At 41.0% G+C, this 13,883-nt stretch overlaps 1 protein-coding gene across 8 annotated transcripts in view; it reads right to left on the bottom strand.

Moving 5' to 3' along the window:
• The window catches only part of DAB2 (DAB adaptor protein 2), a 55,617-nt gene extending 42,001 nt beyond the window's left edge, over window positions 1–13,616 (bottom strand). For 2 of the 8 annotated variants that reach the window (XM_063604489.1, XM_063604493.1), the window contains exons 1-3: window positions 11,199–11,591; window positions 4,503–4,667; window positions 3,834–3,934 (exon numbers count right to left, since the gene is read on the bottom strand). The gene's annotated coding sequence lies outside the window, so the exon portion shown is untranslated. Of the gene's footprint in view, window positions 1–3,833; window positions 4,266–4,498; window positions 4,668–11,198 lie in introns of those variants that run through there. The other 6 variants (XM_063604490.1, XM_063604488.1, XM_063604494.1 and 3 more) reach the window with 6 other exon arrangements.
• Between the last annotated feature and the right edge of the window lie 267 nt (window positions 13,617–13,883).

Below are 13,883 nucleotides of genomic sequence, written 5' to 3'. Positions count from 1 at the left end.
TCATTAAGAAGGGCAGTAGGAAAGGAAAAGACAGATTTCTGCTTCTTATACATTTAGAATAAGTGATATTGGGGCGATGCGCTTTCTGTATTTTAAAAATTAAATTCCTTAAAGATGTGCTAATTTGGTAGACAGGAAAGCTTAAAATGTAGGCATAAGTCTACAGTCTAACTTGGGCTAAAGACAGAATCATGAAGATGCTCTAGGGTTCAGTCACTTTCAATTAAACTCAAAAGTGAAGGGAAACCACACATAGAACATGAGCATATCTGAAATCACATTGAACAGTGCCCATAGTCAGCTGTCAACACTTTCATCTTAGGCATCATTAAATGATAGCTAGGCAGAGTTGTTGGGGAAAGCTCCTGACATATGAAAAATTCAACAGTAAGTTTTCAGTCAAATGATAAGTAGAAGTCAAAAAACTCTTATGCTAGGATTTTGAAAGTTGGTCAGTGGATGGCCTATAGTTGGTTTCCGGCCTGGGGTTCTTGGAAATGCTGGGGTCTGTGCAGACGGTAATGAGTTCGTGACCTAATTTTAGCATTTTAAAGAGCCTAATGGATATCTTAATTCACAATACAGCTGCACAGGGAAATAAGAAACAAAACAAAACAGAACAAGTTTCTTTGATTTGGGCAGAAATTGTGTTAAGTCAAAACAATAGCCTTAATTATCCAGTGCTAAGCCAAAGGTCTCATCTATTTTCTCAAATTTTATTAGTAATTTTATAAACAATTTGGTGGACACTTTTAAAAGGAGAAACAGAAGGAGAATAAGAAGTTGTTTGTGGATAAAATATCAGGCTGAAATCTATTCACCACAATTCTTATTAGCCAGGTGATTACATCCATCAGGTCAGACAGATATATAAGCAACGATGAATACTCCATTGGTAGAAGTTAAACTAGCAACTTGGAAAGACCACACCATCTGGAGAATTTCAGTAACAGCTTGTCTGCCTTCCTCAGGCCCTGAGCAGATATAAACTAGAAGAACATATGGATATTGCTCATTATAAATAACCTTAAAGTTAAAAAAGGGGGGGGGTCAGAACTGTTTTGCTTATACCAACAGATGATAAGGCAAGCTAAAGTTTTCCATTTTGCTCACTCTATAATAAATTGCAATTTATGTTGTAAATGAAAGTGGCTTGAGTTACTCACTCACCTGGCCATCTGGTTATTGTTTATTAAACACGTACTATTTGCCAAGCACTGCATTATCCTATGTATAGAGTGACAAAATAGACATGGTCTCTACTCTAAAGGGGCTTAGAGGATAGGTAGGGGAGAAAGAACAAGCAGGTCACAGTTACAACTGATGCTATGTGTTTTGGAGGAATTGTTTCTGATTAGGGTAGAAAGCTTCATTGCTGTTAATAATACTTCATAAAAGGAAGAAAAAGTAGTATTACATCAAGGAATTATATATAAATTGCGGTATTGATATCAATTATGGAAAGATGCAAATGTTGTCTGAAGGGTTAATAACCCTCTTCAACAATTTTTAAATTATGACAAAAATTGAGGGGATATTTACATTTAATATTTATGAGTCTCCTATAACCACGTTACAATCTGAAGGACCATCTGTATGGCAGTAACAGAAGGAAGCAATTCTGTTATACCTGAGGGTATTGAAGAATTTCAGTGATGTTTCCTTCAGAGTTATCATAAAATCCAAAGTTCTGAATCAACACTATCTTCATAAACACCAGAAGGAAACACTATGCTCATTTGGCATTCAGTCTGGCATTCACTTAAGAAGTGCAAGCAATTCAGGGAACTTCTGTATTCTAGAACCAGACATGTTCTGTGGCACTTTTAATTACCAGATTTTCTAAGAATACAACGTGTCACTTTCAGATCAGGCCAAACATTGAATCTCAGATTTCAGTGAAACAATCTTATGAAAATGTAACCAAGGGTCCCTATAGCTGGCTTTAGTTATTTAAAGAGCACTACCAAGTCACAAGAGCATTATCAAGGGGCTACCAGGCAGCACTTGGTCAACGTCGGTCTTCAAGGAAATGGACTTCATGATCAATACAAGTAGTGAGCCCTCCACAAATGTTGGCTGCATGAAGTGTAAGAGTCCAGATCCTGACACAGAACATGGTTGTGCCCACTGTTTCTATGAAAGAGTTCTTGTGCAGAAAGCTGAACATTTGCATCACTATACACTAAGTGGGAACAGCATTACAGAATGTACTTCGTATGCAGATATACCTAAAAGATCCACAACAGTACTGTCTGCAGCTTAGAATGAAGCTAAGATTTTATCCTAAACTGTTCATGTTTAATGAATGAGTCAAACCTCTGAAAGTCTACTTTTCATAATTGCCCTTTATTTTCACACCTCTCCTCCCTCCCCATCATATTTTTTTTTTTTTACTTAGTTCCAGCATTTCTCCCCAACCTTGCCTCACCGCCACCCTGAGTTCCTCCTCCCTAAAAAGCTATACCACGTTGTATCATACATGTCCCTCATGATTAGTGGACTTATATTATGGTGTTTGTTGATCTTTTCTACACACATAGCATAAGTACTCCTTAATATACTTAAAACACTTAAAGTGAAAAACAAACAAACAAACAACTCTTTATGGGATGAGCTCTTTCTTCCATTTTCTCCAAAGGGCTTCAGTGAGAATCTAAGGTGTAAGAGACTCTGGTTGTAACTGATCTCCCTTTATGGCTAAATTTTTGTAGGAGTGTTTACTGGCCTCCTAGCTTTCCTGATTTTGAATTAATCAGGTATCGGTGTTCAATTCCTCCATTCACATTCAAGCTGAGATTCAAAGCCCTTCTAATCAGGCTGCGGACTATACATATATATGGCCACCTGCTCTCTGAAGAGGCCGTTGTCTTCTGTTTCCCCTAAACAGACACATAGACACACCAGACCTTCTTATGTGGTCTGCTAGCCTGTAATATGTACTGCCTTCACCTTCTTGAATTTCGTGAAAACCTTCATTCCAAGGCCATTCAAGATGTGTGGTCTCAGGGAAGTCTTTACCGGCCTCTTACCAGCCATTTCCCCACATTTGCCATGACCTATCATTGCCCTCTGATTCATGTAGAGCTCTTCTCTCAATTCAATAAAGCTTTTGGGATCCGAAAATTATTTGCCCTACTTTTCTAGGCTTGACACAGTCTGTTAATGAGCAGTGCGCTTAAAACATTAGGGGTAATAAATATTTCTTTTTGCAACTTAATCTTAGGTTAAGCAACCCTTTTCTCTACTTTGATGATTTTTGAAGAAATATAGGCTTTTCTTCAACTACTAAGCAATCTCCACTCAAATACATTCTGCCAATAGAGCCAGGTTAAGTTATCCCAATCAGCATTTGGTTTTCCTGCTTTAATGACGGATCTGCTTGGCAAACACCGCATATTCTCATTTGTAAGTGGGAGTTGAATAATGAGAACACATCAACACAGGGAGGGGAACATCACATACCGGCGCCTGGTTGGGGGGTAAGGGGAGGGATAGCATTAGGAGAAATACCTAATGTAGGTGATGGGTTGATGGATGCAGCAAACCACCATGGCACGTGTATACCTATGTAACAAAACTGCATGTTCTGCACATGTACCCCAGAATCTAAAGTATAAAAATAAAAAAAAAAATCAAAATTCTTATCCTGATATCCATGGCTCAGTATAATTCATCCCTACTTTTCAAACTCAGACACTTCTCAGCCCTATGCCACCTGTACTGTTTCTTGGCCAAACTGGCCAGTCAGAGTTCTTTAGGCATACCCTAAGTCCATCCAACTGCATGATTTGCATATGCGCTGCTGCCTAAAATGCATTTTCTTTTCTTACCTTTGCTTATTTGACTTCCATTGTTCCTTTAAAAGCCAAATCCATTAACACCAATGGCCTTTTTCTCCCTCTGGATCCACACAACACTCTGTACCACTTAACTACAATAAAATCATATGTTAGTTGAGTAGTTACTATTTTCTCTAACTATCTTATAGGCAGCTCTTGTCATATATGTGTCCCTCTAAGGTAAATATTTGCACCCAACTTTCAATTACTATCAACTTTTAGTCATTGGGAACTTCAGACCAGTTAGACAAATCAGAAATCACAAAGAACAGGTTTTCAGGCAGTTAAGCAAGCATTTCTGCATCAAGCTATCCTTTAGAAGACAGCGTGGACATTAAATATAACTGTCTATCATTTCAATTCTAGTACATGTATGCTCTCTGAAAAGCCTCAGCTATAGTTGAACCTTAGCCCAGGCAGAAATCAATATTGACCCTCCTTACTAGCAACCAACTATTGATGGAAAAGCCTGTTCTATCAGCTACATACTTGTTTTCTACTTCAAAAATGAATTGCATTTAAGTCGCTTAATTTTAGAGGTAAAGGGGGCAGGGAGCAACACAAAACAAAATCAAGTAACAACAACAACAAAACCTAATGCTGATATAACTAAAGCACAGCTGACCCTTCCCTTTAAAGGATGGATGTTTGAGCACCTACTATGTGTAGCCACAGCAACTTCTGATCTTCTGACTCAGAGGGCAGTTGTATGTTGCCCTAGTAGATTCACATTTCGTCCCAAAGCCAAACTGGTATAGCATTCTTCATATGATTATGTCAGCCCTCTGACATATGTTCGAACACATTTGGTTTATTTCTGTTGCACTAAATGGTAACAAAAAGCACGTTAGCATCTGTATTACATATTACAGAAAACTAGACCAGGTCTTGGCTCCCTAATAGGACACTTAAAATATAAAAAAATAAGTGAGATCATTTGGATGCAATATTTAGAACCGAGAGGGCAGCTGTGTTCAATATGGACACAATTAGGGATGAAGTTATTCACTTTCCAGTTCTTTGGGTATGGATTAACTATAGACCTTAAGAGGACTTAACTGCCCTGCTCAGATGAGGTTTAAGTGGTACCTTAAAGTTAGTATTTGTGTGCCTCTACTGATTTATGAAGCATTGCCACATTCTCCTCCTTGATTATTCACATTTAATAGTTTAAAGATATATAGGAAAGACAGTCTTCTAATTTTCAGCCTGAATGTGTGCATCTCTAGAATTTAGCTTGCCTGATACTCAAAAACAATGAGAACAAGACCATTTAAAAAATATCAGCTTAGTTATTGCATTGAGAATTGCATTTCTAGGACAGGTAAATTTCAGAAGCAGCCGCAGGAGTTCTGAGGAGTTTTTAATTTTAAAATCGAGGCAACTCATTTTCCTGATGGAGAAATGAAGCTCAGGCCTTATATGGCTTGTCTTACATGGCAAAGCTAGGCTGTGGGCACAGTCATTTGCAGCTTAGAACCCAAGCTCTTAACCATGAATCTATGTTGGCTTTTCAAAATCAGAGTTCCAATTATATACTTGTACATCACACCCTTGTATTTTTCAGTTTGAGATGTGATCTCTGTTTGACATCAGGCATTCTTAGGACTGTTTTTGCAAGGTAAGTGAGACAACTAAGGGCCAGAGACGTTGAATAGCATGCCCAAGAAATGGTAGCACTGCCATTCACATGTAAGTCTGTTTAACTCTCTATCCTATGTCCTTTGCCACACATGAGGAAGACTTTTGTTTTGATTTCTGCTCACTGGGAGATTTTCCATTGCTAACCTAGCATCAGACTTCACATAGTAGGTAATTGCTAAGTATTCAGATAAATGCCAAGGTGCAAATCATAAAGATTCATAATTGAATCCTGGCTCTACCACTTAATGATAACACCTTGGGCAAGATACTCATCATATTGGAGCCAATAAATAGAGATATCCTTTCTATTTCAGGTTACTTAAAGTGAAAGTCGAATGGGAGAAAGGAGCAGTGCTTCATTAGCCATTAAACTTTACAAAAACTAAATGAAGTAGATTCATTTATGGAGAGGACTTCATCTGCACTTCTAGACACGGCATAAAAACAAAATAAAAAGTTTTATAGGTTAGAGAAAACCATCTGGTTCAAGGGTAATGATCTAGTTTACTGGAATCCTTTTTAAAAGAAGTAAGTGGGACAGTCTCCTAATAAATGGAGATGAATTATACTCTTTAAAAACCCCAGCAGAGGGGAAAAGATTTGGAAGTGAGATGATAATATCAAACCAAAAGTATATTGGATTTCCTAGGATCAAGAAAGCCATACTTGGTATATGGGAAAAATATCCAAAGCCCATGCTTTTTAATCTTTCTGCATCCTAAGATTCAGTTAAACTGCACTGTGTTTAAAGGCTTTTGCTTTATTATCTCCATGACTGAAGGAATTCAAATACTTTGTTACGATTTCCACTGAACAAGTGAATCCTAAAACCACTGAATTATGAAAGTTACTCTTAGATCACGTGGTGGAGAGCTAGTTTAGATACAGCTGGATGGGCCCAACTTCCAGAGTTTGCAGTTCTGACAGGTCCCCAGCTGATGTTGATGCTGCTGGTTTGGGAATCAGCTCTGAGAACTATTGTCTTAGATGAGTTCCCTCAAGCTGTGAAATACACAGCAAGCTAAATGTCCAATTTTGAAAGACTGAATTAATTTGTCAAATGCAAACTTGTGTATGGCAGCTCATCTTTCACATAAAGATCAAAGTCTTTTTGGGACTAACATTTTGCATCATATTGCTAGGTAGCAATAGGGTAGTTTTTTACCAAGAGACAACATTAAACCATATTTCCCTCATCCAGATTTCTTCTAGGTTGAACGGTGCTTCAAATCCAGTATTCTAGGATCGTTACTTCCTATTTACCTGCTCCCTTTACTCTATGGTTACCTGAAAATCTAAGTGACAGCCCTCATACATTCTGTTTACCTTCAACGTAACACTCACTCAGCCTGCCCCATTCACTTAGAATTTTTACCAGTTGACTTAGTTAAAAATCACTTGCCCCTAGCTAGCTAGTACAAATATGTAGGGAAAACTTGCCAGGCTGCTTCTATATTGAGGTAGTAACTTTTAGGTTCCAGAAATTTCATAAGCTTTCATGTTTTGCTATCTAGATGATGCAAGAACTAGGAAGGTTAGAAAATTAAGTATTGGGATTAAAATCAGTTTGGAGGGGGTGATATAAGTAGAGAGGAGATTCTACTTCACTTAGTAACTTCCATTTTTAGACCAGGAAGCAATTTGTTCAGATTCTACTTGCCCTAGAGAGGCAGGCTTCCTTCCAGGGTAGAAGGATGCGGGAAGGGGAGTAACCATGGCAACCTGCCCAGCTATGTGGGCAAGGATAGTATGGGGCCTGCACACACTCGGAAGAATTTTTATTTCTAGCCTAGTCATTCAGTTTAATCCGGGTGGTCCCTCCCTTCCCACTTCCTTCTGTGACAACGCTGACTTCAGGGGGAAGGATTGCTCCTTCTCTGTCGGGAGTCTGAGAGGGTGTGGGGAGGACTTAACTGAGACCAGCGAGGTCAGCCTGACCAAACCAAAGTGCAGGCTTCCAGGATGAGAACAGAGAGTAACTCCCTGTCTGTTCTAGCATAAGCACAAGCAAACACACTGGCTTTATTAAAATCAAGTGCTTGAATAATTAACCTTTTTCAAGTAGGTGAGGGGTATTCAATTTTCATGAAGAAATTTTCCATTTGCTTTCAGTTTTCACAAAGACACTTAATTCAGTTGTTCAGGGGGGAGTAATAACAAACAAACAAAACCTTCAAAATCAGATGGGAAAAAGTATTCCAAGTATATTAGATTAGCTGTCTTCCCAGCAATCCTGGGGTAGGTACTATTATTCTCCCCAGATAAGCAAGCTGAAGTACAGAGAGGTTATGGAATGTGCCCAAGGCCATGTAACCTGCAACCCTGTAGCTAAGATTTGAACCCAGGAAATGGTACTTCAGAAGGTAGTTCTCAACTACTATCCAATTGTGCCCTGTTGGAGGCAGCCAGTGCTGAATGTTAGCCCTCTGTGTCCATACCAGGCATCATTTGTTCCCCTAACCAGGAATTTGCTTGTTTTCTGTCTTTAAGTAAAGACTGAGGAGTCTGCTTTCCTTCTGATTTCCACCAGTTAATCCAGTCAGGATATGTTGATATTATGAGTTGGGTCTCCTTTAAAGACACATATCTGGTGTTAAATCTGATTCATCTGGCCGGGTGTGGTGGGCTCATGCCTGTAATTCCAGCACTTTGGGAGGCCGAGGTGGGTGGATCACTTGAGGTCAGGAGTTCGAGACCAGCCTGGCCAACATGGTGAAACCCCGTCTCTACTACTACTACAAAAAAAAAAAAAATTAGCCAGGTATGGTGGCGGGTACCTCTAATCCCAACTACTCAGGAGGCTGAGGTCACAGAATCTCTTGAACCCAGGAGGCGGAGGCTGCGGTGGGTCAAGTTCATGCCAGTGTACTCCAGCATGGGCAACAGAGGGAGACTGTCTCAAACAAAACAAAACAAAACAAAAATCGGTTTCATCTAAATATGATTTTGGCCAACCTTTGTGCAATTCAGCGGCACAGCTTCAACTTTGGAATTACATAGCAGTGCCAGGGAGAATTTTAAAATACCACATCCTGTTACTCAGGTGTTTCATATTGCCAATCTGGTTCCCATTCTGGTTCTGTCTAAAGGGTAAAAAACCTTATGTGTTTGGTTAGTTACCTAAACCTTCCTGGCCAGTAAGCTTTCGAATCTTTCCAGCTGGGGAGGTATGTTCTGATGAGCATTAGGACAACTTCAAACCCCAGGAGGGCTCACTCTCAGCAGCTTTCCCAAGCATTTCAGCATCTTGGCTTTGTCTTTAAGAAGAGCAATAATTAAATCCTCAGGTCAAGAGAATGAGGAAGAGAAACACGCAGAGCCTTCAAAATTATCCAGATGAAATATCAGTGGTAGCAAACTTAGGTTTATGGACATATGAGGGTAGAGTTAGAAATGAAGCAGCATAAGAGCCCATGTCACAGCAAAGCCTCCTGCTTGGCCAGGAGCACTCAGCAAGGAAGATATCTTCCTGCTCCCTTAACCTTCAGGTAATCGAGGCCTGGTTGAGCAGGCCAGTAAATATCATCCCCAAACAGCTGGTCAGCAGCGGCCAGAGGTCCCTGTACTACCTTCATGCCAACAAATGCCTTAAAAGCCGTACCCTTCAACCCAAACAAGGCCAGTGAAATCCATTCAACCTTTGGAGAAAGACAACAAACAGGCCTAATGCACAGGAATTTGGACTTCCAGTTTAATCTGAAACTATAAAAGTCTTTAGCAGAAACACAAACTCTGGATTTTGCCCTTCACAAATTAGACAAGGTTTTTAACAAGTGCTTTCTTCCCTCACTTACATCCTCAGGTAAAGATCAACCATCAAGATCAAAGATCCCCAGAATGGCAAATACATATGTGTATGGGCTCAAAGTTGGAAGACATTCCTCTACCATCTACTTATTCTGGTTATACATTAAAGCATAGGAGGGCATAGCTGAAAAATAACTGGTTTCTAGGTCAGTCATTTGGATGAGAAGGGATCCTTCCAGCTGGGAGTGGGAAAAGAAGGGGGAAGTTATTCACCAACAACAGGAAAAAAGAATTTAGTTGGCCTTAGGAGGAAACTGACTAAGGATTTGGAAGAAGTGGTCTGTCCCAGAAATCCACATTGGCAAAGACCACTAGGTCTTCTTCATGCTTTCTCTAGAAGACTTTCCCATTGTACTCTCCTTGTTGTCTTAAGTGTGGCATTATTTCCACAAGTCCAGCACTCCACCAAAAAGGTCCTTTTCCAAAGATTTCAAAGGGCTCAAGCCTCAAATACTCCCGAATTCTCAAGGCAATAAACTTTCTTACAGTGTCACTGAGGGCCATCTCCCTTCCAAGAGGGGAGACACAGAACCTGGAGTGGGCGGGGCACCTGGCTCAGAGAAAAGTAGCCTCCCAAAGTCTGGCTGCTGGGGTAAGAAGCATGGTGACAAGCCATTTGGTAGCTGCAAGCTCCCTCCTCCCCAACAGCCAGTAGGTGCTTTTGTGTGAGAAGCCAACCTCAAGACTGTAAGGACAATCAAGTATACATCTCATCAAAGCCATTCCAAGAGGCTTATCAGACATCTCAAAGGCATTTTTTGTAGATGCCTGCTTTCCACTCCCATTACTTCTGTTTGCATTAGTTATATCTTACCTCCTTCTCCCCCATGCCCCTGCTTTGCCTGACTAAGGCCAGAAATTTTTTCATTAAGTCACTTTATAGAGCAATAGCAACATTTACTATTCGTGAAGTCGCCCCTCCATAATTTTTAAGTCTTTCCATGTGTCTGGAAGCTTGTTTCTGCTCTTCTCGGTTTACAGAGCGGCTCTCTTCCTTCCAAACAAAAACTAAAAAGAAAGGGGAAAAGGTGGGGGGTGGTTGGGGTGGAGACAACATCCAGATTCCTTAAGTGTTTTTAATCCAGTTGAATTTCCCTTTGGACTCAGCTCCCTGCTGAAACTGTCTGCGGACCAGAATTCCAGGCTCAGAATTAAGTCAAGAGGGAAAGACGGCAGAAACAAATAACAGAGTCAGCTCTATGCTATGAAAACCGCTATGTTGACTGAGGCTCCACGGTTTTAACCCATTCATTTTCCCCCCTTTTTTAGAATTCTTACTTAATCTTTTTAACCAGCTTACAACAGGCAGGCAAGCACCATATAAACCATGCTCCCTGCGCCGGGGGATATAAAACAAGTTTCTAAAGTCCCTCGGGTAGATACTTCCTTAGGAATGCCGGTGTAAGACAAAAGTTCACATTTTAATGCCATATGTTGTCAGTCACCAGGAAAAAGCTCCTTATGGGCACAAGCCAGGTCCCCAGCCTTTGTCACACAGCAAAAATAAACACCCTTCGAGGAGTTAATTAGGCGGTCAGCAGCCACCTCAGTGTCCTAGGAGGGCTGCCCGCAGACCTTTTACACACACACACACACACACACACACACACACACACACACACGACACAAAAGGAGGCATTTGTTAAATGTCACAAGCTGGGCATCTGGAGTCGGATTCGAAAGGTAAATACATTCCATGGAAGCATTCCTCAGATGTCAGGCCACAAAACTGCTGGTTTCCCCAAGCACAGGGTCTCATTTCTAAGATTCCCCACAGCCCAAGGTCTGTACCCAAAGAAGGGTAGCGGGGGGCAGGGGGGTGAGAGAGGGGGAGCAAAGGAGAGAAGGAGATCTTTAAAAAAAAAAAATAGAGCCAGAGGGAAGAAGGGTTTCGAAGCTACTCACCGGCTAGCTATTGCCTCCGTGAAGCGAGCATGACTTCCCCGCGCCCGGAGCCTCCAGGCTGCAGCGCAGCGGATGCGGCGGGCCTCGCTTAAATAGCCGCCGGCCGGGAGCTTCGGAGCCGCGCGGCCACTCCCGGCGAGAGATATGGTTCTAATCAGATGCTGGCAGCTGAGGACTCCCCAGGAATGTGCCAGGATGTTTTTGCTGCCTGGGCTTGGTAACTCCCCCTCAACGTGTCTGCAGAGTCTTCCAAACTTAACTGTTTATTAACTCGCGCTGCAGCGGCGCAGAGGACCCGGCTCCCCTGAGCTCCGCGAGCCCCACCAGCTGGGGGCGATCGCAGGGACCCAGCGACGGGAGGGGAAATGTGTTCGGGGCGAAGTCAAAAGCCCCAGACCGACGCGGGCGGGGGGCGGGTGCAAATAAGGACAGGAAAGGGAAGCTCTGGAGGAAAGGGGTGGGATCCACCGAGCTTCGTTTCACAGATCCGTTCCCTGGATTGCCACTGCGAGTGATGTGGCACACGGAGTCATCCTAACCAACCCGTTGGGGCCCTTTGAACAAAGGACTGCCTTCACTCCTGACTTTTCTGACAAGGGACAACGGTTCCTGCGCAGATCTGCAGTTTCTAAAGTTGATCGCGCGATTGGATTTGCTCCCCTTAGAAGAAATTAGTGTCTCCCTCATTGCAGATGCAAATGCGCTTAAGTTAGTGGGAAATCTATGTGTGCATATGTAAAACATACTGTATTTACCTATGAAATATAATCATATATATGGATATAAAAATAATATTCTCTCTGAAATCGATATGAGCAAAACATGTTCACGTCTATGTAGCCTATCAAATAAGTTATAATTCTCATACAATCAGAGATTCTATACAGGCTTCCCTTACAGTGTATATACACCCATATGTAGACACATAACATGACTTTATCTGCATGAATTTCCATAGCACTTCCTATAACTCTAGGAAAAACATGAACTGCAAGAAATAAAATATTTAAAAATGTTAACGTAGAGTGCTGAGCGGTAGAAGGTACTCCGCAGCAAATCCTAATGAGTGTTAACAAGCTGAGAATTCATTTTCTCCATATTTTAAAATCAAGAACTATTGTAAAACATCCACAGAAGCTCTGTTGCTTTTTGGAGAATTCTGAAATTACTCTTGTGAAAGACGTGTCTCTTTTCCCTTTTTTTAAGAAAAAAAATTAATTGTTTAAAGTCAGAGGCAGCACGTAGTAAATGTGAAAATGCTAAATTGTATCTCGGATGGGAGGGGGTTATTGATTTTATCGAGTAAGCAACACAGTGGATTTGCATTTTACCTCTGGAAACTGAGGGTTCAAATAGGGCTCGTGGGACACCAAGGATATATTTTGTGGTCCGTGCCTAGCCTCGACTGCAAAGCCACTGTGTAATTTGGGGTAGCTCAATGTGAGTGGCAATGTCTGCTCTCAAGTAGGTCAGGCTTGAAACAACCGGTGTTCGGGGAGACTGAGGGGTGCAGAGCAGCACAGCTGGCCCAGAATTCTACTTCCCTAGCCTCTACTATTTCTCATCCCCTGACACACCTAGGGGTGTGGAGGCAGGGAGGGCCATGCCGGCAGTTTTCAATATTCCTCAGAGGTAATTTGCTATTTTAAAAAATGACTTTGTGTGAATGACAGGAAGTATACAAATTTTAGTCCTAGGATAGTATTCTATTTATAACATTTATGCAGAGAAATGTAATTCTAGTACATTGTAGAACACAAGGCTTTGTTTCTAAAATCTAGAAGTCCAGTTTCATTTCTATTGGCTAGGTAGCTGGAAAAAGGGCTGCTGACTTCAGGCAAATAGAGACTTTGATAATTAGAAAGACATGGGTGTCTCTTTTAACCTCAATATGTAATATTTTCTAGACTAAGAAGTTCTCACTCAATTCTATTTTTTTTTTTTATTGAAAGACTCTTACCAAGAAATACTAACTTATGTTTGCTCTACCCCACCAAATGGAAGGGATTTGTCTAAGAAGCCAGAGGAAGAAAATGATTTCATCTGCTATGAGTTGTAGTTTCAAGAGAAGACTTTGATGAAAACAATTCATTTAAGAGCAGTGGGCTCACACTTACAACTTAAAATAGACACCTCTTATTTTGCACAGAAATCTGAAGAGTCGACAGTGGAGAATTCTGGTTTGAACTGTATTTTTATATCTCTAGGGCACCGATATTGCTTCTGGCAGTAATTCAATGTCCTGCTCACATTAAGAAAAAAAAAAGAAAAGAAATTTAACTCTTTTTATCCCTAGTGAAACATTGTCTCTGTCTCATCTAAGTTGTTCACTTTTCAACAAGTCTAAAATGAACATCTTTCCCTCTGGAGAATCACGCCAAAGCCCACCCAGATATTCACCCTGCCTAAATAAAGGTCTTTTCTTATCACCACTGAAATTTATGATTAGAAAATTAAGGGGAGGAAAAGTCAGTTCAATGTTTGAAAAACAATAGTCTTTGAATGGCAATTGTCCGTTGCAGAAAACCTGCCTGTGAGAGAGAAGGAAAAAATAAAATAAAACAAATGACTGTGCTCCCAGCCTAGGAAAGGGGTAGTTAATCCCGTGATGGCTTGCTGAAGAATGCATGGTTTATTATTAAAGTAATCTCTTAAGATTTTCCTGGAATGTGCTTCCACAGCAAC

Source organism: Pan paniscus, chromosome 4 (assembly GCF_029289425.2).
Source record: "Pan paniscus chromosome 4, NHGRI_mPanPan1-v2.0_pri, whole genome shotgun sequence".
Taxonomy (NCBI): Eukaryota; Metazoa; Chordata; class Mammalia; order Primates; family Hominidae; genus Pan; species Pan paniscus.
This window is presented reverse-complemented; position numbering and strand designations above follow the sequence as displayed.